At 38.5% G+C, this 26,638-nt stretch overlaps 1 long non-coding RNA gene across 1 annotated transcript in view; it reads left to right on the top strand.

The window, feature by feature from the left end:
• Positions 1 to 26,431, top strand: part of LOC140252687 (uncharacterized) — a 229,876-nt gene extending 203,445 nt beyond the window's left edge. Inside the window, exon 5 of the long non-coding RNA XR_011903692.1 lies at positions 25,062 to 26,431. This is a non-coding gene — a long non-coding RNA (uncharacterized lncRNA). The remainder of the gene's footprint in view (positions 1 to 25,061) is intronic.
• The last annotated feature ends 207 nt before the right edge of the window (positions 26,432 to 26,638 follow it).

The raw sequence follows: 26,638 nt of genomic DNA, 5'->3' as shown, positions 1-26,638 counted from the left end.
ACATTCAGCTCTGTATTGTACTACAGGCTGAACATGCTGGTGGCAAAGACAGCTACTTTCATCCCACATGTTGATATGAATCATGAACAGTCTCAATCCTGACTGAGATTTGTTACCTGAAGCGCAACTTCCCAAACATAACAAATCCTCTTCCTACAGCTTTTCACAGGTAGACAGCAGTAAACCAGCAATACCAGGCTATTACGTACAAGTTTGATACTTGGACTGCTGTAGGGCCCTGTACGAGGGACCTACACATCTGCCTCCAGCTTCCTAACACCATGGCAGCGACATGGTTCTCATTCCAAACAATGAGCATATAAGTAAAGTTTGCAGTTGACTCAGTTGGTTTCTACTTCTTCACATATTGTTTTAAGAGACAACGTAATACCAAGGGAAAAATAATGTGATGTGTGGGAGCTGGCAGTAGGGATTTTTCCCAAATGTTTGGGAGGATCCTATTTCTCACAGATGGCGTTGCCAAGAAACATCCTAATTTTCTTTCAGAAAATAAGGATTGTTGGCAATAATCTTCTGCCTAAAGTATTTCCCCAGTCCTAACACCAAAATTACTGTAAAACAAGAAAGCTTTATTCAAAGATACTTTGTTTTTTAAGTGGGAGAACACAGAGAGGCCTAACAGAGAAAAAGAGAGGTGGAGGAATTAATTTAACACCAACAAGGTAACTACAAACTACCCAGGAAAAGACCATGAGATTAGCCTCTTTCCAAGTAGATGGTCTGTTGCAGTGGTCGGAAATGTTGAAGCTAGATGTACCCAGGTTCACAGACTGACCCTTTAGAAAGGGGATAATAAATATTAGCAAGTTTCCTTTCACAAGCACATGTAATCATGTCATGCCTACTCTCTTCTGCAGGTTGCCCTTCACATTCTCTCAGTTTTTACTTATTAGGCAGAAAAAGTGTTTTGTTTAGCTAAGTAAAGATCAGTCAGGATGTTGAGTCAAATACCTTTACTTTCCAATACATTAAAAAACAGGAAATATGAATATCTGTGTATGGCTGGAAGATAAGTAAGTCCTCTACTGTAGCTACTGAACAGAGATGCTGATAACAAAACTCATGCAGGATACTTGACAGATCCTAGCATTAGGAAAACAGTAGAGCAAGGAATGTGTGGATAAAAGGAGACACTCAAGGGAGCCCACTGCCACTGGACTGAAATGATGAGTAGGTCTCTCTTCCTGACCAAGCAACTACCAGCTATCACTCCTGAAATGCTATAACATGATGGAAGGTGGAGCAATAGTAGCAGAGTAGCACTATCCTAGGCTGCAGCAAACGAGAACACGCCCAAATACAGCAACCAGGGACACAGAAATAAAAGAAGAAAAACTACTTACCTTTAGAAGGCCTCCAGTAAGCAGGGATCTCCAGCACAACACCTCTGCTTCTACTGCCAACCCTTAAATGAGGTCTTGGAAGGGGTGGCTCCTAGTCACTCAGGTGCTTTGCATGCAGCTGAGCTCCCCTGGGTTGGCCCTGTCTTCCCACCAGGTGCTCAATCACTGTTTCAGGCTGTGACTTAGCATTTCCATTACACCTCCTACTGACAGAATCTCAGAAATCAGAGCAGAATGACTCTGATCAATCAGGCAGAAGTCCCATATGCTCCAAAAATTATGGAGGACAAAGAATTTGGCATAAAAACAATTTCTTTGCCTTTCTTTGTAAATGAATAACTCCAAGGTGGTATAGAATCTGTTAGAGAAATTTGTAAGCCTACAGATCATTCATCATAAATGTATCTAATGTAGTTAATGGTAGCAGAGATAAATTTACATTAGCAGCTATGAATCTTCAGTCAAGCCTAAAAAATTAGCATGTGTTTAAGAGCAAGAGGTTTGAATTGGACTTTTTCTTCACAGGCAGGCAAAATGTACTAATTCTAAGTCCAATTCCATGTTTTTCTTGTTTTGGTTGTTATGATAGTCATGGCTACTGCTACAAAATTAGGCCATTAAAAAAAGTCAAGCAACCCAATCCAAATGATTCCATTTGAGCTAAACTTGGGCTCAGCAATAGACAGAGAGCTACCTATTTAGGACATGTGTTTTCTACTTATTCCTGCCTTTGACTAGTTTTGGATGGTACAGCCAGTTGACAGATGAAATTTCCTTCATAAGGAAAGAAGCTGATATTTTTAAAACTATTTTCATCCAAAGACCAACACGTTTAGAAAAAAATTCAGTTCCGAAATGTCAAAATATTTTTCTTCAATCAAAACCAAATATTCAACATTTCCCAACCTGTTTTAAACATGCTCCCACATGAGTTGGTGTATGCCCTTAAGCTGGAGTCATGTTGCTTTTCTTGGGAGTGGCCATTCAGGTGCATTATGTTTACTTTTATCACAGAATCACAGAATGGCTTGTGTTGGAAGGGACCTCAAGAATCATTGAGCTCCAACCCCCTGCCACATGCAAGGCCACCAACCTCCATATCTAACACTAGACCATATAGACTTATACATATAGACTACACTAACTATTCCATTAGTGCTTGAGATAATGGAAAGCCATTTGGAAACTGGGATCAAATGGGAAAGTTGCACTTGAGCAGTGCACAATGTATACATGCTAAAGATTAGTCAAGATGAATACTCTTGTCCAGAAGTCCTTAGATACATCTTCACAATGGGAAATATTGCACTGAAGCAACCCATCCATATTAACATGGCACAGAACCCACAAATGCTTCCCTCCACTTCTCAGGCAAGCAGTGGAAGAATTCTGTGTATCTTCCATCTGTTGCTGCAAAGTGTTGCACAAGCCAAAAACCACAATTTAAAAGTTAACAGCTGATCAACTTTACTATAAGCCTAATACAAGATCCGCAGAAAGGAAGGAATGGATTATTTGGAGGAAGAAAGCAGAAACATTCAGATTCTGCCTCGAGAAGAATTGTTAATTTCTATAGGTTTCATGTATGTTCTTTCATCTGAGCTGTGCTTTGGGGTGCACTGGCTCTTTTCTCTGGGGTAAAATATGAGAAATCTTCCTTTCTTTGGTGATCTCCACAGCTTTGTAAAGGTATGGCAGTAGTACACTCACAGTGCAGTTTTAATGGGAGAGAAGTGTTGCTGTGCTGTCTTACAGATTTTATTAAGTTGTGCTCAGAATTCACTCATTTTGATCACTGATATTATAGATGAAATTCTTGTTGTAGAATGTTTATATGTCCCAGAGCATTCATAATTCTCAGTGTTCAGCCACCTACAAGCATTTAATTACAGACTGTTTCATGTAAAAAAATACTTGCCAAGACTCTTTTGGCAGAGTAAGGAATGAACTTTGTGAAGCAAAACTGAGTTTCTCATCAGTGGTGGCAGCAAAAAATGGGGAAACAAACTACCCTACAGTATCTTGAAGATTCCATTTGATGGATCCTGGCCTGATTTGGTCTCTTATATAAACCTAGATGGAATGGTGTTAAATTTTGCATGAAACCTTTATTTCTTCACCACTTCATCAACTGTAGCTGAATGGACATTTAAAAATAGTATGTGAAAATTAAACTCATAAGACCCCATTATAAAAGATATAAGCACAAACTTAGTACAGAAAGGGAGAAAGCATTTAGTCTTTGAAAATAATGTTTGTGCCTTGTGCTTGTTAAAAACATAAACATACATTATCAGCATGTTACTAAAGTGAGGCTGCATCTCACCTTCCACATTCTCATAGCATAAAAACAGCATATTTGAACTGACAAGAAGATTGATGTTTCTTTGCTTTCATATTACTTTTTTCTATACTATAAAAATTTATGCCTTGCTGTTGATTGCTGAAAATATCCAGTGAGGTGATTTTAAAGTTAAACCTGAAGATTTAAGTTGGAAGTGACTGAAGAATGAGTTTAGGTTTTTTTGAAGTGCTATTATTTTGACTGTTGGAAGGCTCCACATGAACACTTGATCTCTTCTTCTCTTTCTTTGGTTTGAGATTCATAACTACAGCCACTGTGCAAAGTAATCTTTCCACTGAGGACTAGTTGACCAAATCTGTCATGCTGAAAATGAAAGCTGTATGAGAAAAAGTGGGGTTTCCTTAAGTGCAGCAAGTCTGAGTGCTGGAGCAGGCTCTATTTCAGTCATCCCTCCACTTCAGTAGATATCAACAGATGGAACCAGAGCATCTTTTCTATTTTACTTCAGCTTCCTACTCACTGACCACAGCAGGAGCTGTGTCGTGCCATTGAGCACCAAGTGGCACTGGAGAGAGGGAGTCCAAATGCCCACAGAGGCCCTGAGGTGCCTGGAGGAAGGGAACATTTCAGGGTGTCTCACCTTCCTTCTCCACCCTCCTCCCAAAGCCAGATGCCCAGAATGTGCTGAGCTGAACTGAAACCCTGCCCTGTGGCCTTCGGGAGCAGTCAGCTATGTGGCTGTGGATGCTGTATGCTGAGGGAGCACCATCTTCCTGCTTCCATTGGCAAAAATGAGTTTTCCTTAAAAACCAGCAAATTATAAAGTTTCACACCTGACTCTTCAGCTGAGTGGGTGCAAACGTCCTTTTCTGGGCCTCAACAGTAAAGGAGCCAAAGGCCAGGGGTCAGCTATTAGGTTCAGCTGTTCCCTATTGCAGGTTCAATTCACGCTCCCTGGCCTGGCTGTGCTCTGAGGCACCTTGAGACACTTGTGCCTTTGCGGTATGAGCTCATTTGTTGTCATTCCCACATTGGGGTGGGAAAAAAGTTCATAAGAAGAGATCAGTAAATGTGCAGCATTCATAAAGCAAGGCCTCTTCAAAACAGACACGTTGCAGTGTTATCATATCCAGGAAAACAGCAACAGACAGCATAACTTTAAAATACCACCCAGAAACTCTTGCTTGGAAAGGACAACTCACAGCATCAAAGGCTGGATGTACTTGCCAAACCATGCTTTAACTTACTGCCAAGACACCAGATTTATCCCCTTAGTAGCAATGATGTGCTAGGCAAGATGGTGATTGCTACAGCAATGTGGGGATGGGCTTGTTTCACAGGGGTCATGATGACAGAAAGAGCCCTACAGATACTCATACTTGATGAGGAAGGTACATGAAATTAGCCTGTGGGATGTTTGGGAATAACTCTCAAGCATACAAGAGGAATTCAAGAGAATTAACTTAACAGCTAGCAGTCAAACATAATGAAAAAAATATTTATGAACATTTCATGTTTAGGTGAATAATTTCAGACTGAAAATAAATGAGAAATAAAAATTGGACTGTGTTTAGATTCTGATAACCTGAAAGGGCATTTTTTAGCATAAGGATAAGTTCAGGTGATTATTTGAAGAATAAGAATAGAACGGCTGTTCTTGACTTTAATTTGGAGCTAAAATGTTCTATGTAGAGAACTTGTCCTCTTTAATTCTACAGTCTGTAATTCCTCTCTTACCTGATATAGTATTTAGATTCACAAGGAAGAAGGAGAGAGTAGCAGTAAGTTGTTACTTCTATTTTTAGCCAGTGTTTGCAGATTCAGTGTCGATAACCAACCAAAAACCTGATTTTTTTCCCTTCAAACAGCTCTATGTCTGTGGTCAAAAATGTACAGCTATGTTTTACATCTTTTTCAGAACATAAACATTTAAGAATACTTACCTCAACCTCACAACAATTTTCTGAGCCTTGCAAGTCTTACAAATCCCTTAGCACAGTTGGATGTACTCAATAAAGTAGAACAGTTGAAATGCACCTGGGTTAGGTGGCTACTGAGGTTATATGGTGTTGAAATAAGGTTACAGGGTGTATGATGGAAATAATACAAGTATGGTATTGTACAGTTGAAATAATACAAGCATAATGTACAGTTGGAATAGTACAAATATGGTTGGAAATAAATAGCCAGAGGATAACTAAGGAAAAAGACTCACCAACTCTGAAGCCTTCAAGATAAGTGCTTGCCAGAGTCAAAGCTCACCACAAGAACTCCACAAAGGAGCAATCTCCAGAAAGAGATGCTACCTTAGTGGTGGTCAGCCCTTAAATGGGATCTGGGAGAGGTGGAGTCAAGCTCCACCCCTCCCAGGAGCACAGTTGAATTACCTTCACCTGCGCTCCTGCAGCTGACTCATCACTTGCCTCAGCTGAGAACTGTCTTTCGCCGGTCACAGCTTTCTTTTGGAGCAAGCATTATACTTGATACTGTGACAGAGGCCTTTAAACGGGAAGATGGATAAATTCTACTAGCAAGGAATGGTAACTGGCCTCACTGGGACATGTAAAGCTTCTTGATAACATGTGGCATAGTACTGAACAACTTCCTGGAAACCTTAGCAATGCAAAGGTTTGAAAGAACAGGACTGGCCTGTAGTTCATAAACATCATGGGCTGAATAAGCTGCTTCTAACTGCATCAGAAACTTTTGCTCATATATTTAGACTTTGCTTCTAGAACTAAGAGTGCTAAAAAGTGGCAAGACTAAAAAGGCAGCGCAGCAATAAAAATTCCATTTTGACTCTGGGGAGAGCTTCAGAAACGTTGTGGTCAGAATTTTCTCCATTATTTGCAAGTTCTCAAAGAAGAATCTTCTTTATTCTGGACTAGCTTTTTGCAAAATCTATTAAGATTTTTAATTGCACTTAAAAATATCCTTATGTTTTGAAACTTAGTCTGCAGGAAGTTTAACCAGACCTTAATTAAGGACTCCGAGGGTGACAGAAGCTTGTGTATCAGCAAGGTGCTCTGCTTGTCTGCCCAATAAAAATACAGGGAGTAGTGCCAGTCTGGGGAGTAAACAGAGCAGAAGCAAAGCAGGGAGGGGGGCACAAATTATGAGCTGCTTTGGTCTTCATTGTCAGGAAGTACTTCACCACTTCCATTGCCTCATTACATCTCTCCTATTAGAAAGCCTTTATAAATTACAGGAATAAGCAGCCCTTAGCAAATAACTTCAAAACAGAGCAACTAAATAGGACTGAGGGAGAATGGGGAACTCCATTCAGCTGCTGCTAAGGCAGACAGTTCTGAGCTGCTGGCATTTTTTTCTCCTCTCAGCTCAGGATGAAAGACAAAAATGTTAATAATTTCCACAAATTGAAAATCTGAAGAATGTGAGCTGAGGTCAGCTGGAACATTTCGTTTCGATAATTTTGTAATATCTTTTGACAATGCTGATCTGTCTTTCATCATTTTATGCCTAAATTTGCTAAGATTTCAAAATTGTAAAAAGTTCCAGCTTGAAGGAAACAAAAGCTTTCTAACTCAAAGTGTTGAAGAAAGACTAGATTTTAATGTTTTCAAAAAATAAATAAATCAAGGAGCAGTAGGAAATTGAGCCTTTTCTTAGCCATCAGTCTGAGTCATAACACAGATCGGTAACAAATGCTGTGTATTTCAGTAGGAGAGCACTCCAGTGACTAACTTTTTTTCCTATCCGGTTGACTGCAGTGACATTTGGGTCAGGCCTACTAAGATGGTCCTCCTAACTGTGTCAGTGCCAGAAAAATGCTTGCAAGCCGATAAGTCAATGGAATATCAAAGAGAAATATTCATTTTTTTAGTCAAGAACAAGATATTTGATGGTGGAACTAATCCCTTGGCAATAAAAATTTTCCTTTACAGTCAATTCTGTGATTAAGCCAAAGCCACTGCTTTGTTCCTCCACCTGTCCCTGTGAGTCAGCAATGTGTTCCTCTCGCTTTTCCTCCAAGTCGGATGACAGTGCCTTTCCTGAGCTGCAGACGCACAAGTGTTTTGCCTACAGTTGTGACCTGTTTAGCTTTTGCAGTGTTGGCAGCCTCTCTGTGCTCTGGCACACTTTTTACCCAATGAGAGAGTCTGGTGGGGGCAATTTCTTTCTCATACTGCTTGTGGTTTTGTTACTCTACAAACCAGGACTTTGAAAATCTCATCACAACTATTTGTAATTTGCTCAGAACGGTAACAAAAATGCTGAATTTCATTTTTAAAAAGAAGTACTGAAATGCTTAGGATTTAATACCATGGGAGTCCAAAAACCAGAGGTATAATATACATCTTTTGGCCAAATTTTCTCATTGCATTTGTCCCTTGCCCGCAACTCCGATGGTCACAAAGATATGTCTACTTGGTAGTGTTGTACATGTGAGTTACACTGTTGTAACATCTCTCTGAAAAGAGATTCTTTCTTTGCAAGGACACCTTTGAAATTCCATCTGGCCAGTGTCTGAAGTTGTAACAGGAGCAAAATGTTGTCCTCAAGTATCAGGTTGAGAGGTTAATTCAAATTTTCTTGAACTTTTGCTCTGAGTTAAGATAAATTCCATGAATGATCTTAATATTTAGTTTTCATACAGGGACATCTATATTTTACTATATATGTTTTAGCATATCTCATAACTACATTTTGCATCTGATTCTCTATACTGAGGTAAGTATTTGGTGGCTTTTGCCAGATATTCTTCTGAAGCCAATGTGAATATCAACAACATGAAGTAAGAGGTGCCACCTGTACAAGTGTCATACCAGGCCAGGCAGTGTGCTTTCCACCTAATCACAGAGACAAAGAATCTGTGTGACTCAGAGCAGGCAAAGGAAAATAAATGTCAGACCTCTGGACTGAGAGCTCAACTTGCCAGAGAGGAGGGTTGCTGGAGCCAGTGAACTCTCCATTGCCTTACTCGTTGGCTTTTAGGTCTGTGATTTCTGTCCCCATGGCATCCATCTCCCACAGAGAAACAAAATTCTGCATTTGGCTGTTACTGCTTTGGTAATAGCATCCGGACCAACCACTTTGAGGTATGGTGTTGCTCATACAGCTAGTAAACATGGCTGTAAACAGGCCAACACAAAACACAGAAGAGTATACATATCTCTGAGTGTGTTCATACTCAAACTTTAAACTGACTCCTCTCATGCCATAATGATGAGCAACATATTCTGACCATTCCTTTCCCATGCAGGCTTAGCCTGGCTGATCTGTGTACTCAGCACTGAAACCTACACTTTTCCCAGGACCCATCAGGTCAGACTGCCCATAAACCAGTGCTTCTTTGATGGCTCTCATCCTGCTTTCAATTGATGTGGCAGTGCGTGAACACATATGACCGAAAGCTTGATATAAAATTCATTTGTCTAAACACCAGCTATTTATGTTTGATGGCCTGAACAATTATTAATCCTGATTGGAAATATAAGTCATTGTGTGCACAGTGTCCTGTCACAGCATCCCTGTTAGCTCCCCTGAGGCCAAATTCTCTGACAATGCACACAGTGTCCGGTTCTTTCTGCACACTGCACCATGCCCTAGCTGAAATCCCAGGCAGGAAACCTCTTTTTCTGTATGCTCACCAGTGTGGATGATCCCCAGGAATTTCCCGGGTCTGCCAGTGTATATCCCATAGGACAAGAGACAGTTCTTGCACCGCTGTGCCCAACAGTTTTCATATTCTCACATATTGTTCAAAAATGCCATAACACATGCAACCTCAGTGAGCATAGCATGTGTCCTTCCTGCCAGGACATGAGTTCCCACATAGCCATGTGCCTGGGGAGAGCTCGGAAGGAAGCAGAGCCTTCTTTAAAAAAAAAAAAAAAAAAAAAAATAAAAAAAAAGACCACAGCGAGAGCAGAGTACCAGAGCTGCATCACGCCTGCTCTTTGGTGATAGAAAAGCACTATAATCCCTCTTGCTTCCCTCTAATGTCTGAATTCTCACTCTTATTTAGGGACTCTGCTCCTCCACTGCCAACAAAGTACCAAGTTCAAGGCTTCCATGTAGGTGACATCTGCCAAGCAAACAGTCACATATATGAAACCTAATCCAGCAGGACCTTCCACCCGATGCCTTGCTGGCTGCATCTAGTATGCACACATACCAAGTGCTCTTTTGTCAGCAGTTATTCTACACAGCCACCTCCAGTCTCTACACGGCCCACAGAAATACAGATGTTGGCCTGGGCTGTGGCACTACTTGTTTGCCTCATCTGTCACACCCTCTTTTATTTTTCTGATTCCTACAAGAGATGTGTGTCTGCTCTTGATTTGTTATTAGAAATCTCTTTCTGGGTGAAAAAGAGACAGAAGGAGCGAAAAGAGACCACAGAGCACTGTGGATTAGACACTGTTCAAAGGCACACTGGGCAGAATGCAGCGCAGACACCCCTGAGAAAATTGCAGAGATGACTTTTGGGTCTGCAGAGTGGATCAAACCAGTGTTCCTCTGTTCCCTCTTGCTCATTCCAGGAGCATTACTGGGAACAGCCCACCAGGGGATTGCAGTAGTGACAAAACCAACGTACCTATTTTAAGTGTTCAGTCTTGTAGAAGAATCTTCAGTTCAAGTATCTTCATTTTAACTTCAGTTGGATGTTCCATTTTCCATTAGATGACAACACTGTCCTACAAACAAAAGATCAAGGCTGTTTTATTTTCTTTAATGCTGAATAAGTTAGAAATGCAATGTAAGACTATAAGTAATATTTTAGTGCTGGTAGCTAAAATTTCTGGATGTTAATCCAAAAGGGACTATAATAAACATTTTCCTAGACCACCTACCTGATAAATGAACACAAACTGAATGAAGGGGCACTGTACCTCTGGCTAAACATTCCTATATCACCTCTTTCAATGACACAAAATAGAGAATACAGCAGTTTAGTCACCCAGCAAAAGCCATATGCACTGTCAGTTGACACTCTTGCATCTCCTACACAATGAACTGCAATGACACTTTTCCTTTGTGTACAGTGAATTGATAGAAGGGTATAACCTTTTATCAACACAATTCCAGAGAATTTAGAAAATTCTAAGAGTAAGTTAGATTTCTCTATAGTCTGAATGAAAATACATGCACATTTTTCCCCCCAGCACATACTCATTTACTTACATTTTCCTCAAGCAAAACAAAAATATAAAGTAGATTCCTTAAGGATAACACCGAATCAATCAGAAACACCTCAAATATATTTTGGGTTCATCCACATATTTTTTCAGAAGAGAGAAAAAAAAAAGTGGCGAACTCTTAATAGCTGGAAGCCGTACACTACATTAAGTGATGAATACTAGGTAAAATTTGTAGTCAATAAGATTGTTTAAAACCAAATTTATAGTGAGGTAGAAGGTTGGTGGGGCTGGTGTGTGTGTGTGTGTGTGTGTGGTATTAGTGGATTTTGCTTTCTTTTTTTTAATTTTCATTTCAGAAATGGTGAACTTATTCAATTGCTCCTGAAAATCATTTGTCAGTGAAAGGAGTAATGAGAACATAATAACTAATCCCTCGGAAGTTCAGCTGGATTAAAAGCAATTTGAAATCTTTTTGGGAACTAAAATAAAGTTATTTGCAGATGGACTTCGTTAGAAAAAGTAATGGCAAGAATTATTTCACATCTCTAAATGTGTCTGGCCAATATCCCCTATGCCTTAATATTTTCAGTATCAGAGAAGAACGCTTTCTTTGTGGTCATCTGCTTGCTTTAAGGAAATACCATACATTCACGTGCACATATTTACACACATATGGATGAACCATATATATGTATGCATACATATACACAATACTTTCTGATGTAAGTAAATGACTGTGTATATAAGGAGATTTTCAGAAATTTGTTTAAGAAAAAGAATGAGCTACACTTGATGCTAAGAAACATAACTGGTCCTAAATATTCTTTATTTTTTGAAAGCGGCACTTCAGAAAGATAACATCTTCTTTTATATCATAGTCATAATGTAAATTAAATACTGCTATTGCAAAAGCATTTTCCTACTGTGTATGAAATAGATGCACCTTGGAGAATATATCTGCCTCCATGTCACCCCACTGCCTCCCATTAGCCACAGTACCACACACAGGCAGGGAGTTAGGTGTATAGCTATCCAGACTGCATTTATTATCTGATTGGCATGTCCACTTGCTCCTTTACTGCCATAAATGAGTGGCTGTGCAGGTGCCATTAGCACATGCATCTTTTTCTGAATGCGCCATTGTAGGAGTAGCTGAAAAGCTGTTTGTCCTACAGTCAGAGAGTTGGCAGCAGTGCTGGGTGAAAAACGGCAGGTATGTTTCAAGAAAAATTCAAAAAACTTCATGTTTACTCTGCATTTTTTTGACATCTCAATGAGAAATTGAAAAAATCTCAAAGGTCCTGAAAGCACATATTTTTCATGTTTTAGGCTGGTCATTCTTGCATTTTCCCTTTCTCACCTTCCTCCTCCCATTTTGTTTAGTATTTTTATTTCTTCTCTTTTGTTTTTAATGATCAAGTAGAAGAGAATGAAGAAAAAGTAACAGAAAGAGTAAGAGGGTGGAGGAAACAATGCCTGGGAATTCATAAAGCTCTTAGTAGGATTGTTTACTAGAGAGGCTTTTGTATACCTGTACAAAGGTAACAAATAGTGTGCCAGTAGATGGAGCACAATGATACACGAGATAGCTTACATATTTCCAAGCTGACAGAAAACTATTTGTCTTGCTCAAGAAATGTCCATGCAGGTGGCTGTAGATTTTGCCCCCATCCTTTTAAAAATGGAATCATGCTTTGTTCAGGGACATTTTAAAATGTTTCTGCCTTTCTGCTTCATGGATTGGGATGGTAGCAATTTATAAGCTAAACTGGTATAAATATATGCTTCATGCATGTGCTGCTTTTGTAAAGTCTTCTAGTAAGCCAGGAGAAGAAGCAAAAAAGTAATGGTTACAAATTTAGGCTTCAGCTATTCCTCCATTTCACAAGCTTCATTTGTTTGCTTCCAGGAGCTGCCAGGAGCACCTTCCAGTAGGAACCAAATAAATCCATACCATCTGTTCCTCCTGGAATGGTCCAAACCAACATTTAAGAACTGAAAACTTGAAAGAGCATCTCAGCCTCAATTTCCATGCTTGAAAAAATAAAAAGTAAAAAAATAAAAAGTGGAATATGCAAAGCTTTGTTATGCAATTTGCAAGCATGTGACTGGCAATTACAGTAAAATCTTCATCATTCCAAAACAAAAAATTAACTCACATTCTGAAGTGCACTGTCTTCATCTCCAAATCTGGTAAATGCCAGTATGCTTTGGCTGAAATGTAAAGCTGTCATGTATCTAGTTTATTACAGGTTAAATTTTAGGATCTCTTGATATTTAGCATATTCCTTTCCCATCTCATGGAATGGCACCTCTGAGGAAACATACAGACTTGTGGGCATAGAAACAGCTATTTGAAAAAGCCATCAGGGTTCTTCCAGAACCTCAAAGCATATTTATCCCTATAGACTAGAAGATTATCCTGCTCTCTTCATATCTCCCACCCAGTGTTCATAAATGAAAGCACATTTTGAACTCATGCCTTTAATCTGAAATCCCAAGGTAAGGATTGACTGGAATATATTGGAACAGATCTTTAGGTTTGGACTAAATGCTCGTCTTAGGTCATCGTCATGTCTTTCAAGCACTCAAAAAACTACTGTAATATGTTATTTTGGTTCAGAGCCGTGCAAATCTTGCCCAAATTCTAAGTGCATGAGCTGTCAGCAAAGAGCTGTATAGCTGTAAGCAGCAGGCAGTTCAACTCAATTTGAGTGAAACTTCTCCCCACTTTCAACATGGCAAACTTCTCTCCAAATCAGCTGATTAGGAAAAAATGTCCAATTATGCCAAGATAAAAGTAAATAAGCCACTCATTTTCCAGGGTGAGTTTAATGCAGTTTGTTAAGTAGAGTGTCCAAAGCAATAATCAACACATTTAGTGGGATGTGAGTGAGGAAATGATATATCAGTGAATGACAGCCAAGGGACAGAGTCCACTTCTTACTCACTCTCTCCATCCATGGAATCAGTCGCTCAGATCATTTGTCTAAGTCACCTACTATTATTTTGGAGTGAATCAGTAGAATGATGTTTAAAGACAACCCAAGGAGCTTTGTTCACTTAATTGGAAAAAAACAAAACAAAAATAACAACTGTTTTATTTGAAAGCTGGGGCTGAGGGAGATTTAGCTTAACTTAAGTAAGTTTTGACTCCAGTTCAAACTGGGCAGGAGTTCAGCCAGAAGTTATCATATGATTGGGTTTTGGGGATTCTATTTTTTTATTATTATTTTTCTTTTTAAGTCTGCATGAAACTATCCAGTGGTAGTCTCAGTCCAAATTCCAATCTATATGTGTCTGTGTTCCTTGCAAAACCTTACATTTTGCACCATCGTTAAGTCTCAGAATAGAGGACAAGAGCTTGAAACCTGTGGTCTGCTCTGGGAACACTGCTGAGATAAAAAAACAACCAACCAAAGTAGTACCATCTACAGCAGATAATTCATTCATGTTTTTGTCCTTGCCCTGAATTTTTTCTTAATTTTAGTTAAAGTTGATGTGGGCTCTTTCCAAGAACTTTTTGGCATTGTTACACATTGAACCTGGCCAGGCTAGAAGGAAGGTGAGACCACTTGCTTTGACTTACTTTAGAGCCTTAGAAGACTTTGTTCAAATTGAACTTTTCAGTCAGTTTTCCTCTAGGAGTTGTAAAATAAAAATAAAAATGCAGAGATGAAGTAGAAATTAACAAGAAAAACACTGGTGTATTTCAAGCTTATAAATTTATCCAGTTTAAAGTGTATATATATTTTATTTCTTGTACAACCCAGACTTTACTACAAGCAATGAAACATATTTAGTGTGTGTTCTAAGTAAATATCAATGCCATAAGCACATGTGCAAAGTACAGGAAAAGCTTGCACTAATTTCTGTCCCTGGGACTTGTGTAAAACCCTGAACTGCATAATTTGCTGCTCTTAGTTGAGGTTTCTAAGGGCTTCTCAGAATAATGTAATTAAGAATAACATTTTTTCAGCTCTATGTCTGCCCAAGGATGTAGCTGAGTCACTGTCCCTGAAAGTGCTCAGGAAACATTTAGATGTTGTGCTAAAGGACATGGTTTAGTGGGGAAATATTGGTGGTAAGTGGATGGTTGGACTGGATGATCCTGGAGGTCTTTTCCAACCTTGGTGACTCCGTGATTCCATGATTCTATTCCATCTGGCCTCATAAAAAAAATAAACTATATTCCTAAAAGTGTATTAGGACAATTCTGCACTTAAGAACAGTTGCAAAGCAAATTTAGGAGGGCTAGTGGGTAATTCTAAATGAAGTCATTGTATGCTTTCTTTGTCAAACCCAGGCACAACTTACCAGTAGTGATTCTATTCCATTTTTCCATCTGTTTGCTGGAATGTTTAATCCCTCTTCCTCCATCTCCTCCTCCAGCTTTGCTCCACTTTTCCAAGTGAGATTGTGATCTTAGAAATGCTGTCTATCACTCAGAATTTCAGCTGAAAGTGAAATTTCAGATTTCAGAACATGTTCTTAATTTCCAGATGGAGAATGTACCATTAAAACAGATGTTGAGATCAACATTAATAATCTATATTTATTCCCTTATATATTATCAACCTTCAGCATAGTTGAGAATATCTTCTTTCTGGAATAAACTTCACCGAACTACAGACAAACAGATATTCAAAAGAAAAAATAATTACATGTTATTTCTCATGCAAATCCAATTTACTGTTTTTCTTCCTTGTGCCATACTGAAAACAACAGAAGTACTACAAATATACTCATCTTATTCCATGTTCTATTGAAATGGGCCATGGTCTTCTGCAGACATACTTCTGACTCATGTCACAGAAGAAAAAGTAGAATCAGGCTCATGCAATGCCTCAAAGATTAAGAAGATATGGTTTCCATGGCATTAATCAGAACTGTTGGATAATGGCTCCCCTCAGAGGTAGAATAGGAAGTATGCACCAGCTCAGGATATCTCCTTGCTACAAGGTGTCAGGAGAAAAGAGACCACGCACCAAGTCTGACTGCTGAAAATGCAGACTACATCCTACAGTGTCACAAGAGGTTGTCAGTTTAGACCTTTCCCTTTTTGGGAAATGATTGTAGCTAATGATCTGTTGTAATTAATCATGAAAAAATATGTAGGAATTTAGAAGTGAAAAATTAGCACCAAGGATTCGGATTCATTTTACAAAATATAACCTGCTTTGAGTTTGCATTGCATAGAGTGGAGATTACCTGACTGCAACCTAATGCTTCAACTTCAAAAAAAACTAGAATTAAGGCAAAATAATGAATAAGAAATATGTAATAGAAGTCAGTTACTTGCAAGCTGGAAATTTTAACATTGGTCCAACCAATGTGGAGTGGTTCTGTGCCAGGCCCAACTATGTCTGGGTGGATTCTCTCTCAGTGGTGCACCTCTCAACCCTTTAGATCTTACAAACAAATGCTCCTGCCTTAGAGCTGTTAATTTAATACATCAGCATGTGCTCTATCCTATACCTGTCTGAGGGATTCTACTAAGGAGCATGGAGATGACTTGCTTCCAGTACTGCTTCGTGCCACTTTTATGAGATGAATAAAAACGTTCCTACAATTACTCTTCAAAAATATACTAAAAAGATTTCTAAAAATTCCTCACAGTTTGAGCATAAGTTCTTTGTGGAACCTATTAGTTTGACTTACTTCTAAAGAAAAGCAATTAAAAAAATAAAAAAGAATAAATGGAATGTATTTTTTGATGTCTGCTACTATTTGTGTGGATTTCAACAATGCAAGAAATTGGAGATAAAAGAGGAAATAGCAAATGTCAGAGTCAAATTAGCTAAGAGTATGCGGTTATTCACACACGAAGAGGAAAAATATACATAAAATGAGTCTCTGAGATATTCCAGAAAAGTCTGGAAGATTAGAAGAACTGACTGCTCAGCAGGAGTTGCAGAAGCAAATAAAATTCTAGGAATTATTAGGTAGGAAATACAGATTAAACAATGCACAGAGTTTTTCACAGTGTAAATCCATACTGCATCCTGAATGCTACAGGGAACTGAGTCCTCAGTCTTAAGAAAAGGTACAGTAGAGATGGGAGAGGTACAGGCACAGAGCAGGGCAGCAGTAATGCTAGCTCATACGTGGAGCAACAAAGTTGCAAAAGCTAGAGCTCACCTGCCTGGAAAGGACCCAGCTGAAGTGAAGTACGATGGAGCTTTATAGAATAGTGAATAATATAAAATGTGGTCTGTTCATCATCTCTTCAAATATAAGAACTACAGATCATGAGCGAACCTAGTGGGTGGCAGGTCAAAAGCTTCACTGAGACGGAGAGGAAATGGAGAATTTAATGGAATAAATTGTTATTAAATGTCTAGATACCAGAGATATCTCAGGGAGTCCTTTATTGATAAGTTGCTGGAGTCAGAGTATTTCATTTCAACAGTTAATTATTTTTTAGGTAAAACAAAGGCCCAAGCACATGGGAAATACCTAAAGCAATGTCAGATTTAAAAATAATGCATAATGAACAAAACCACACACAGTTAATCCTTATTTTATCTTGGAGAAAATGGTAAAGCAAGTACTTTCACTTCCATCAAGCATTTCTTTGGCAGTTCTAAAACACTCTATAAAGTGGGCAAGTAGCATTTCCCATTTGTGTAATAGATGGCAAGGGGACAATGTTACTCAGTAAATGCATCAGAACAAATACGGATGATGCAGATGATATGGGTAATGAAACAAACAGAAAACCACACAGACAAATTTTTTCCCAACCTCCCAGAAAAGCAATACCTTTTTCAAATTAAGTATAGAAGATAATGGTTAAATTGCTTTGTATTTTCCTTCATTTGAAATAAATAAATAAATAAAATTAAAATACACTGATTAATTTGCATGCTGGAATAAACTAGCATTAATTAGTGCATGACATATTTTAAGAGCCTAACATACTACCACAGAACCATATATTGCGTTTATTCCTGTCCTGTTGCTGAATGAAACTTGGAATAAAAAGACGGAACAAGACCAGAGGTTATTCTCTTTGATAACAAAAGGGAACGATAATAGACTAAACATTTGAGATACTAGGTGAAGCAAATGAAACATTTTCCATGAAGCAAGCAATACTGTTGTTTTAACAGAAGCAACAAGGTTGGAAAAGACCTCTGAGATCATCTACCATCCACCTACCACCAATACTTCCCCACTAAACCATGTCCCTAAGGACTATATCAATATGTTTCTTGAGCACCTGCAGAGACAGTGACTCTGCTACCTCCCTGGGCATGTTGCAGTGCCTGACCACTCATTCAGAGGATGAGTTTCTCTTAATATCCAATCTGAATGTCTCCTGCTTGCAACTCTCTCATCTTACTGCTAGTTAGCTGAGAGAAGAGGTTAAGCCCCACATTGCCACAACCTCCTTTCAGGTAACTGTAGAGACCTATATGGTACCCCCCTGAGCTTCCTTTCCCTGAGACTGAACAATTCCTGTTCCATCAGCCACTTCTCATAAAACTTATGCTCCAGGCCTTCCACCAGCTTCATTGCCCTTCTCTGGACAGGAGAACTGATACTGTTTCATAACAAAGCACACTCCTTTCTAAAAGAAAAGTAAATATCCAAATGTCAGGGTAATCTTTGGCACATTTAATTATGAACATTATGACTGGACTACATGTAACAGAGCTGATAAGCTGTTTGTATGCTGTAAATGTCACTGTATTGACAATGGGATTGCATGGGAAAGCCCAGATGTCTTCGAGTCTGTCATGGTTTTATTATTGTTGTTTATAAGTTGTTGTTGGTATTCCTCATAATAACATCATGTAGAGCACTTGGCATTAAAGTTTTAATGCTCCAGTTTTGTGGATTGTCCATTTTTCCAAGGATCTGGTTCTCAGAGGAGAACTCCATATTCCAGAAGACTTTCACTGCAAGTCACGAGACTGCCTCTTCTTTTACTGCTCATCACTGAGGTGTGTGCTCCCTAGCTATCTTGCTTTCAGTATTAGAGTATGGCCTGCTGTTTTGGACACACTCACTCTCATTTTATTTATTACCTTCAATTCCAACTATGTCATAATATATTGTGTTATCTCGCCTTCTGATACCATATTGAGTAAATTAGTATTTCTCCCTTAGCTCATTGCCACTGTCTTGCTTTTAGGCCCATGTGTCCCCCCCACCCCATTAGTCACAGAACTGGGCCAAACTGACCCAGAAACTTCTGGGAGAGTTTGAGTTTGAGAAGGATGCTTCATATTTCCTGAAAATCAGGAATTTCACGAACTGGGTTATTAGCCCACAGCTATGGAAATCACCCGTCATTTTCAAAAGTCTTAATCCATGTTTTGAATAGTTTAAAATTTCACAGAAGTTGCCAATATGATCCAAACAATGCACCTCAACAACAAGGTAACATAATGTCAGTTTCCAGGAGGGAATGATTTGCTCCCCAGTATTGCTCACATGAGTGAGTGAATTAGTTTCAAAGGATCTTTTGTCGTTTAAAAATCTATTCACGGTAAAGAAAATTGAGATAATTATCCAGTGGGCACTCATACAGCATCATCTGTTCAAAACTTTCAATCATGCCTATTTAATTATATAAATCCAGAACATAGGACCTATAGAAGGTCTATGAGCAATTTTGCTTTACAATTTAACTGTAAAACAACTGTGCTCTTTTTGACATTATGTCTCCATGTACCACAGTGAAAAGAAAAGCATATATCAAGAAGCCAGGGGAAAATCCCGAGTGTGGCTGAAGGCTCCAAAGGCATGGCCATGGTAGGAATTACTCCCAGAGCCATCTCACTGGCTGTGAAAGTGGTGATGCCAGGCAATGCTTGGCTATAAAATGTGTTTCCCTTGTGCAAACAGCACTGCAGCAAGCCTTAGAAATTCTGCCTCAGTGAGGAAGAATGCCTCTTGCTGCTACCAGAGTGTTAGAGCTACCACTGCTCTTCCAAGTGACATATGAAGGCAGTACAGGCTTTAGCCAGATTTTTCCTGCCTGCTTTGCTTACACTATGAGTGCCCCTCTTTGCAGAAGATTGGGAATGGAGCACTTCAGTAGAGCTTCTTACTGCTAAATGTTCTCACGTGGCTGTTACTGAGTATGGCCATCACTGGCTTCAGAAATAATGGCTTCGTGTACCACATTATAAAAATAGAAATTACTCAGTTTTCCAATTCAGCTGGCAGTTTTTGTTTTTAATATTTTTATTACTGCAGACATCACCGTCCAGCCATCTGCTAAAGATGAGACAGACAATAACTTAGCAGAACTGGAATGGATTTTGCTGTATCTGCAGCTGGGCATTTCATTACTGTACTCTGATGGGGAACTGATGAGAGTGGTATTTTGTTCTTTATATAGAGACAACCAAATGTGATGTACAGCAACGTTTGTCTGTGAAAAAGGTTGCTATTGTTTACAGGAAGACCAGGTCACCCATACTGACCTTTGCTCATTGCTGTCCTATCCCTGCTATTCAAAGAGAAGCAGCAAGGCTGGCCCTGCTTCTCCTTCTGACATCTCTGATGCTTTTTTCTTCTGATCACTGAATTACTGAGGTGCTTTAAAGCTGAAGAGAGATAAGCAGACAAACCCACTCCAGTGCCAGTCCAGTGGCCCTGGGCAAAGGACTGTTTTGTATTTTTCTGGAGCTCCCCATGAGGCTTTCTTTTCCCTACCATCCCTTTTCTAGTTCAGCTTCCACAGGAGAAACCCCATTCAAGCTGTTGTCAGCCACTACTAGGCTTTTCCTTATTAAATCCACAATTACTCCAGAACAGATGATTAGGATGAGTAGCTTTGGCAAGCTCCAGGCCATTTTGATTTTACAAATTTACAGTGAGATTTACCCATTTACAGTGAGACATTAGAAGATTTAGTGCTTTCTCATAAACTAAAAATCTATAACAAAAAAACACCTTTTCACTCTTATTGTTACAGGGAACCAGTTTGGGGGGGAGGGAGAAAGGGGAAAGTGATCAAACAAAGCAGTGCCTTTGAGTGTTACTGATAGCTCTACAGAGGTGAGGTGGGAGATGTGTAAGGACTCAGAGCAGCACACAGAAGTTGCATGGTAGCTCTTCTGAGCTTTGGTGATCCTTGCCCAAAACTGCTCCAGCACAGGTGACCCATCCATGTCCTCACAGCACAAATACAGGTCCTTCTACTGGACCTGAAAACTGCTGGTAAAACTTGCTGGTCTAGAAGATACTTTGTGAACACAAAAGTTACCACCTGTGTAGAATTCTAAAAATGCAAGAGCTATCTCTGTCAACTTCACTAAATCTCAACAGGAAAACACAACTTGAAATAGTACATAAATGAGCCCTGATCCACTGCCCATTGATGTCAGTGGAAAGACTCGCACTGACTGCAACAGATCAGGCCTATTGTGAAGGTTTGCAAAACGCTACCAAGATATTTATGTGGGTTTTTTTCAAAACTAAATGGAAAGCTTTTTTTTTTTTTTTTTTGCTTTTTTTTTTTTTTTTAATATTAAAAACAAAACAAAAACCAACCGAAACAACAACACAATTACTTATATAATAAAGCATTGCTTTCCAGCATTCCCATGTCTGTAAGAAACTGACTAAATGACATGATCATATAAAAACTGTATCAAGAAAAAGCTTAAGATGGAAAATCTTTCTAATTAGCTGGGTGGAAACTTATCTATGCCAAGAAGAAACACAGTTGAGGACAATATGCTGTAATATATTACAGCTGTTCTTTTTAGAAGAGACAAAAAAATATATATTCATTGTTGTCTTTTTAGGTTTGTACTTTGTCTTTCCCCCCATACCACATTTCTTTTTAAGAAATCCCTTAGCATGGTTAAATTGGAAGGCTATACGGGAATTCTTAAGCCTCATTATTATTTTACCAGCTGAGGGTGAAGGCAAGTTGTCAGGTCATTTGACCTCCTTAAGTACATTGGCAGAGCTCTGATATTTATAGCCAAGAAGATGTCCTCACTTCCTTTTCTCAAAGTTGTTTAAGTAATAATCTGTATTAATTACAGAAAATACATCAATAATAAACTGAAGAAATACTTCATGTTTTACCCAGGCCTCCCTCACATTTGAGCTGATGAATCCAGTGGTTAGAGTGATGGAAGCTGACTTGTGAGCCTTTTGTTTTTTCTCATGTAGACTTAATAAAAAAAGGAAGTGATGAAAGAAAAGGTGATCAATACACAGTGAAAAGACCACATTTCTGTTTGCAATTTGAGTCAAAAAATACCCATGTAAGAAGCTTGAAGTGCCTGCTTCAAAACAAGACCAGATTTTATGGTGCAAATTGATATGCAGCATCTCAATATAGAATGGATTCTGTAAGGTGTGTTGAACACAGGAAAGAAAGACAGAAAGAAAGAAAGAAAGACAGAAAGAAAGAAAGAAAGACAGAAAGAAAGAAAGACAGAAAGAAAGACAGAAAGAAAGAAAGAAAGAAAGAAAGAAAGAAAGAAAGAAAGAAAGAAAGAAAGAAAGAAAGAAAGAAAGAAAGAAAGAAAGAAAGAAAGAAAGAAAGAAGGAAAGAAAGAAAGAAGGAAAGAAAGAAAGAAAGAAAGAAAGAAAGAAAGAAAGAAAGAAAGAAAGAAAGAAAGAAAGAAAGAAAGAAAGAAAGAAAGAAAGAAAGAAAGAAAGAAAGAAAGAAAGAAGGAAATGTATGAGAAGGATCACCACAGCAAACTGAAGAGTGTACAAACTTACTTACAAGCACATTGCCTATAATTTCTATCACTCCAAAAAAACGTTGTACCAAATTGGTGCATTTAAAACATAGTTAAGGTGTTTTTTATTATAGAAATGTGCATCTTGGAAGAACAGAATGATAATAAATTGTTAAATGTTGATGAATTCCATCAACTAACAAGATAAAACCATTCAAGCTTGTATGGCTTTTTTCGACTACCAATTTTTCTCAGACTTCAGCATGAGAAGTGTGAAAGACATCATTACAAACACAAAATAGAAGGGCCTGCTCTTTACAAATGCTATCGGGATCCAATATGCATCTGAAGCCTGTGTTTAAATAAAGCATTTACTTCCATGAGAGTAGTCACCCATTTGTCTTAGTTCTTAGCTAATGTTTTCTGAGATAAAATTTTTGCTCACAGATGGTTCAGATATTCAGATGATTTTCAGCATCTAAACCTCAGAGTTCATGGTAAAGAGCTTAAGATGCTGGGGAGAACTGTCAAGTTACACATTCAGCATCTCCACCAGAATAGCCTAACTCAACAAAACACCAGTCTGCCAAAGCACTTAAGTATGCCTTTAATTTCTGGCACATTCACGATCTTGCTGACTTTGGTAAAGCATTCACACAATTGCAGTCATGTATTTGTGCAGTACTTTGCTGAAACAGAGCATTCAGAGTGCCAGAGAAGTTCAGATTCTTGCCCTCTCTCTGCAGAGACTGTGCACTTTGCAGTCCTTGTTGGTTGCTCCTCCAAGAGCTGTTGTGATACACCGTTCCAGCCTCCTGGCATGCACCAATTCTGCAGAGAGCCCTGACTCTTGAGGAGAATGAGAAAGCTCCCATACTTAGTAAAAATGCTCAGTCTCCAGTTCAGTAGAGATATTACTGTATTTTTTAATTGTGTTCATAAACTGAAGGAAATGTAGTACATATACTAATCAAAAAAGTAAATTGCTCATTATAACATTCTCATTTAGAGTATTAATAACCATATACTTGTTTAGCAATGTTCTGGATTTGTATTAGGATAGTTTTAGGCTTGCTTTTTGCAAACAAATTACTAGAATAATTACAGGAAGCTGTGTAACTGGCTGGTTTCTCTTTGCTTCACAATAATGAAACGTGTGGTATGAGGAGGAAGTGCGCCCTGTCTTGGTATGCAGGAATGTTTTATCAAAAGATTCTCAACAATGAAGGTAGACAGAAGCAGCTGGCCTCACACATGGGATGAAATATGAGAAGAGACTGACAGCCTAGTGACAAACTTGTACTTAGTGTAAACACATCCATGGCAATAGGAAACAGAGCCAGCTACTAAGAGTGGACTTCAATAATGCTTTTTTTATTCTTTTTTTTTTTTTTTTTTTTCTGAGGTTTTGGGTTAGCTCTTCTTCTTCCTAGACACTAACTGAATTGCCCAAGAAAATGCATTATGCATCATTTAATTATTCTACAAATTAAATTCTTCTGAAACATATAGGAATACTTAGAACAGTTACACGACTACTGATGAAAAAGGTATGTTAGCCAGACAGGAGAAAAAAAACTCCCCAGGGAAGAAGAGCTTTGTCTGACCTTGCAAGAACACTGCCCTGTTCCAGGGGTGATTGTGTTCCTTCACCATCTCAAAAACAACCAGCTAGCTTTACAGAGATGACTTTACATCCTCGTATCCAATTCAGGTCTCTTGTCTAAAAGGTTTCCCTTTTCTATCTCTCAGGGTATCTCCTCTTCAATTATTAACTGTGGATTATCAGAATACTTGTTCACTGCGTGCAACTATGGATCTTATTTATTTAACATCAGCTTCACTAGCAGTTGAATCTTTTAGACAGAAGTGTTTACCTTCATTAAAAGAGAGCATACTCACATTGTTGAGCATGTACTCAGATACACACCTTGCATACTCAAGTCCTGAGAGACAAACAGTCTAAAGCTCCTGTAAAGCTGCACATTCTGTTCTCCATAGGTCCAGCTACTTATTATTTTTACTAGTCTTTTAATCCATATCTTTTCTCGGAAAATTTGTGAAGTTTTAGAATAGATATATATCTAAAATATCTTATTTATGGAACATAGCAAAAAATCAGCTCCCTGGGAGCTTTGTAAAATGTAGTTGGGGCACAGTTGTGACAATAATCTTTTCACATACAAGATCTCTGATTATACAAGAAGGACGGTGGCTAAAACTCTCATACATGTCCTACAGCATTCAAATTCAAGCTAGATGATGGCTGCAAGCAGCATTCTAGGTGAAGATGTGTCCTAAAAAGTTGCTTTATACTTGCAAATGTATTTACTAAATAAGTTAACTTCCCCCAGAAATAACTCCATAGGCTGGTAAATACTGCATCCTATCTTGGATTTCTTACAGATTATGATCATTTTTTTTCTAATTATTCAAAGAATGTCTAGTAAAAAGTCCTGTTTACCAAAGCAGGTATTAAACAGTGTCATTGGAAAATATGCTGAGAAATTAATCCTGACTTCCAAAATACAATTCAAGAATTTTGATGTTTTTTTAGGTTACATGTAGTATCTGACACTCTGCCAGAATACATACTATGCTGTTTTCCTCCTTTCAGATCTGTGCTCCTTGTTTCCATTTTGTCCTGAAAGAAGAGTCCCAGACATTGAAGGACAGCAAGAGTGTGCAGTGAGAATTTCCAGATCTAGCCATCTATTTCTCTAGTGTGCCAAACACATGAATTTACATGGAAGTTACTCTTTGGAATTCATGGGAAAATAGAAGACAATTCTAAAAACTAACCAGTAAACCACAAGTTTAATAGGGATATTAAATTAGATACAAGCTTGCAATATACATACCTAAGGAATGAAGAAGGAACAAACTGGTTCATTGTTTAATGTACCAACATACAAAAGCATCTGTACAACAGGTGCTTTTTTTAAGTCTGTTTCTCAGGCTGGAAAAGCAACACCAGGAAAAGAGGTTTACAAGGATCCTCTCTTATCTTGACCTTATTGTAGCTAATTACTAGTTATATTTGTAAGACATTACATACAAACACAAACACACAAAATCAATTCCATGTTGAGTAATGCTATTCATAACAGAAAGGTAGTGGTTAAATGAACAAACATCCAGATTTAAAGAGGTCTTCCATAGACCCTTCAAAGACAGGAAGCCTAAATAGCTAGAGGAAACTGCATCATTGCTGACCAGAAGTGATGACAGCCATATTCCACAAGGAGAAAATGGGTTGCTAGCTGCTATTCATGGCACCTGAACCAATTTATCTGGCTTATCATTGAGGTCAGGAATCACTGCACTCCCCTGGAAAAGGCTGAGGGACCAGCCCAGGCAGTGGAAGATAAAGCTGATACGTTTACAACAACTACTGCCAAGAGAAAATGATAGGCAGTAATCCAGAAGCTCTCTAGGCTGCGGTCATGTGCCTTGACAAATGAAGACAAAGCTTTGGAAAAGGAATTGAATTAAAAATATAAGAATCCTGAAGTATTACTTCTGTGTTTTGTCTCTGGGGGGCTAACGTGTCCAGAACAAACTACCATTCTTCAGGGTAGTGAAGGCTGGGGAGGATCTGGGTGCAGTAGTCAACACTAGTCACCCTGAGAAGGCATGAAAACGAAGAGAGTAATGATGAAAACTGACAGGAGAAATCAGAGGGCCCTAACTATAGCACATAAAAGTCATAAACAATTCCTAGTACAAATCCCAATATAGCACACCTGCAGTGCCTGATATGACTCCAGGTATCTGAAAATGTTTTATGGAGAATAATCTTTCAGTGAATCTAAATCTTCACATGTGGCACATGGGTTTTGTGTGTGTGTGTGGTTGAATCTTAAAAAGCAAGAAAACAAAAAACCATATTGACCATGTGGCTGCTCGGGGATATAATGATATGCATCTAATTTGGTAATAAAGTTCCCAGAGAACTGCAGCAAGCGAACAGATTAAAGGCACAAAAACAGCAAATTAAACAAGGGGTACTATTATCTTCTCTTGGCTCATTAAAATTTATACCTTATGAAAACATATTAAAAAAAAAAAATCATTTGATAAAACCTGTGGTTCTTTATTAATATCAGATTTTCCTATGTCTGTCTGAAAGTCAGATTTTACAGGCAGCTTTAGGTCTGAGTTTCAGAAGGAAACTGAAATCATGGAAAATAC

This window comes from Excalfactoria chinensis, chromosome 5 (assembly GCF_039878825.1).
Source record: "Excalfactoria chinensis isolate bCotChi1 chromosome 5, bCotChi1.hap2, whole genome shotgun sequence".
NCBI lineage: Eukaryota > Metazoa > Chordata > Aves > Galliformes > Phasianidae > Excalfactoria > Excalfactoria chinensis.
Note: the sequence above shows the minus strand (reverse complement) of the source record. Positions and strands in the feature narration are given on the sequence as shown.